General features: G+C 46.4%; 1 pseudogene; it reads right to left on the bottom strand.

The window, feature by feature from the left end:
- Positions 1-325: 325 nt before the first annotated feature.
- Positions 326-3,393, bottom strand: LOC132777229 (UPF0415 protein C7orf25-like; annotated as a pseudogene).
- Between the last annotated feature and the right edge of the window lie 718 nt (positions 3,394-4,111).

The following is a 4,111-nucleotide window of genomic DNA, read 5'->3' on the forward strand; positions in this document are numbered from 1 at the left end:
TGGTAACGTCAAAAGAGTGCCACAAATCTTGTTCATTCGCACCTCCCTCCCACCCCCAGCTTGGTGGTAAGGAAGTCTATGCAATGGGATGAAAAGCATTTCCTCATAACCTTGTGGTACCTTGTGGTTCTTGTCCATATTACCTATAAGGCATCACAAGAATCCCACTCTTTTTACCGACAACACCACTCCCTAGATTCAGGCTTTGAAATGCTTTGGTCCTGAAGTCAGAAAAGTATGTAGTATTGCTAGCTCGACAAGACCAGTACTGTGATTTAACCCAGCTTCCTGTGGCTACCTATTAACTTCCATAGGAGAAATGTCTTTAACTGCAGATTCCCAAAAACAGCTCCTTGTCCTTCATAAACCCTTCCAGGAGGACACTCTCATATCTTTCCTGTGCTACCTGCTCAGTTAGAATTTTCTCCTTAAATATAAGTAACATCTTCCATAACCAAGGGCAGAGACATAGGTAATCAATAGGTTTGATTGATTTAAAAAATGTTTCATTTCAGATGTAGGGGGCGCTGCTGGTTCGATTCGGAATTGAATTCCGAATTTTTCCCCTCAAAAATTCAGAACTTTCCTAAATTTCCAAAATTACTGAATTGCTTGGTTAAAGGCGGACATGATTGTGCAATGTATGGGATTTCGGGTGTCTTTTCAGGAAACTCACAGCAAACAAAGAAAATAAGAACAGCCCTGCCCTTTTTGCCTAGGAAGATGACTTCACTACTTTGGGAAGGAGAGTTTGTGTGCAAAGAGTGGCTTGAATTGATGGGAGATCTAGTTCTTTTGAGACAATATGCAACACAAACTAAAAAACACTGAGGCCAGAGAGACCAGCTACAATGTTGGCTTTTAGAAATGTTGGAGTGAGTGCTTTGGTACCTCCATGTTGCTCCCTCCCATGCCACTCACCTACACACACACTACCCTCGCGGTGCTCACCCAACCCAAATCTCAACAGCAACAACACGCAAGTGGCAAGGCAGGCTGTGCCCACTGCCCAGGCAGACAGGCAGCCAAGCACGGCTGGCAACAGCCCTTTTCCCAGCCCTTTTTCCTTTCTGCTTGCTTGCTTGCCTGCCGTGCTTTTCTTCCAACCTCACTTCTCTTAGTCTATGTATTTCTCTTTCCCTTTCCCTTTTCCTCCTTCTCCCTTCTCCCTTCCCTTCCCGGCTCCGAATGAGCCTCTGAGCCATGTGCTTCCCATTATATACAGCAATGGCAGTATATAACCCTGCTGAACCCCCCCCCCAAAACCTCTCCCCTGATTGCCTGGGAGGGGAGGCAAGGAGCATCCCAGCCTTCCAGCAGGCTAGAGGGCTGAAAATTTTTGACTCACTTCCTGAGTTGTAACAAAAATGGTAGAGAAAGCTTCAGAAGGGCAAAGGGACTTCCAGGTTTTTTAAATGCTTCGAAATTACTTTTAAAAGGTAACTTTAACGAAATTATTATGAGTAATGAGTAATCCGATGCGGCTCTATCCATGCTTAGTAATCAGAGTAGTAATATCCAGCTTAACCCTATTGCACATATCTACTCTGACCTTTGAAGGAAAAGCTACACTTTCTATTAAAACATCTAGATCTACTTTTGTCATTCATCTCCATCATCAGATTTGCTAACACTTAAGTTGAGGTCTTCCTTGGTATGCTCCATTAATACATTAATACATTCACAGCAACTATGACTTCCCCGCACAGATATGCCAATCTCTTTCAGTCTCTCTGCCATTGGACAAGACACACCATTGCAGAATGCAAAGATAATATGTGTGTTATTGTGTTGCAGCAGTTGCTGCCCACTTGTTTGCACGAAATCTGCTTGCTTAATGATGCTTTTGTTGCCATACTGGCCTCTGCCCAACCAAATGTTGTGCAGGGCTTTGGCCTTTTGACCAATTGTTTTCACCCAATGTCCACCACCAAGCTTTGCTTTTCACCACATTTATCTCTGTAAGAGAACAGCAACAATCTCCTTCAAGTTCTCTGCAGATTCAACGATAGCTTGCAGATGAGTGAGGGACGTACTTGGCAGATGGGATTCTTTCACGGCTAACTCTCCAAGAGTTACGTAAGAACTAACTCTCCAAGAGTTACGTAAGAACATGAAGCCGCTGGGTGAGATCATCCGGAGTTTTGGAGTGCGATGTCATCTGTAAGCGGATGATGTCCAACTCTGTCACTCCTTTCCACCTGCTACTAAGGAGGCTGTCGAGGACCTGAACCGGTGCTTGGCCGCTGTGACGGTCTGGATGGGGGCGAACAAATTGAAATTGAATCCAGACAAGACAGAGGTACTCCTGGTCAGTCGCAAGGCCGAACAGGGCATAGGGTTACAGCCTGTGTTGGATGGGGTCGCACTCCCCCTGAAGGCGCAGGTTCGCAGTTTGGGTGTGATCCTGGACTCATCGTTGAGCCTGGAACCCCAGGTTTCGGCAGTGACCAGGGGAGCATTCGCACAGTTAAAACTCGTGCGCCAACTGCGCCCGTACCTTGGGAAGTCTGACTTGGCCACGGTAGTCCACGCTCTGGTTACATCCCGTTTAGACTACTGCAACGCTCTCTACGTGGGGTTGCCTTTGAAGACGGCCCGGAAGCTCCAATTAGTCCAACGCTTGGCAGCCATGATACTAACTGGAGCGGAGCGCAGGGAGCATACAACTCCTCTGCTGCACCAGCTCCACTGGCTGCCGATCTGCTACCGGGCTCAATTCAAAGTGCTGGCGCTGGCCTTTAAAGCCCTAAACGGTTCTGGCCCAACTTACCTATCCGAACGTATCTTGGCCTATCAGCCCACCAGGACCCTAAGATCTTCTGGGGGAGGGGCCTGCTCTCTATCCCGCCTGCTTCACAGGTGCGGCTGGCGGGGACGAGAGACAGGGCCTTTTCTGTGGTGGCCCCGCGGCTATGGAACGCCCTCCCCATGGAGGTAAGATCAGCCCCCTCATTGATGGTATTCCGGAAAAGACTAAAACCCTGGATGTTCGAGCAGGCGTTCGGTTAACTCAGTGCAATAAGTGTAATGATTGAAGGACTGGCAATTTGGACGACGAAACTGGATCGCGATTTTAGTCAAGAGATAAATTGGATTGTTTATTGATATATGTATTGTGGATCGTGTTTTTATGCTTTTAAACTGTATACTGTTGTTTGTTATAAGTTGTTGTAAACCGCGTTGAGTCGCCGGCTAGGCTGAGAAACGGCGGTATACAAGTAGAGCAAATAAATAAACTCCATTTTCATTCTGCTGCAAAGTTTTGAACCCTCTTCTATACCACCTTTCTGGACCCTGCAGAGAACCTCTGCCCTCTTGATCAGCTCCTTAGCAACAGCAATTCTCTCAAGCAGCAAGGATTGCACAGACATGCTGGTAACATTATTCCCTTAGCTGAAATGACACAGAAACTGCAATAAAGTAAAAAAAAGAGGTCTTTGTCCTGGGTTTTGGGAAACAACCTCACCCCCAGAAGAAGCTGAAGCACTTTCCTGGCTGCAGCGGGGTTGAGGAGGATCACGGGAGTGAAGTCAAGACCGAAATGTATGCATTTACATATTTCTGAAATGGTTAAAGCACTGAGCTGCTGAGCTTGTTGATTGAAAGGTCGCAGGTTCGATTCTGGGGAGCAGTGTGAGCTTCCGCTGTCAGCCCTAGCTTCTACCAACCTAGCAGTTCGAAAACATGCAAATGTGAGTAGATCAATAGGTACCGCTTCGGTGGGAAGGTAACAGCGCTCCATGCAGTCATGCCGGCCACATGACCTTGGAAGTGTCTACGGACAATGCTGGCTCTTCGGCTTAGAAATGGAGATGAGCACCACACCCCAGAGTCAGACATGACTGGACTTAATGTCAGGGGACTACCTTTACCTTTACCTGGGACCGAGATATCTGAATTGTTCTCGTTCTGCACAAAGAAAACATGGGAAATTGTGAGTAGAACAGTTCTCTTACTTACTTGTTCAGAAATAAATAAAATGATAGCTTTCCATGTTTAACCCTCAAGGCATTAAATTATCATATGATCTAGTCGGAAAGCAAACAGTTCATGAGATAAATGCATTGCGTTTTAAAACAGATTAACTTCTGGGGGATAATCATGATCA

Source organism: Anolis sagrei, chromosome 5 (genome assembly GCF_037176765.1).
Source record: "Anolis sagrei isolate rAnoSag1 chromosome 5, rAnoSag1.mat, whole genome shotgun sequence".
In the NCBI taxonomy this organism is placed as follows: Eukaryota; Metazoa; Chordata; class Lepidosauria; order Squamata; family Dactyloidae; genus Anolis; species Anolis sagrei.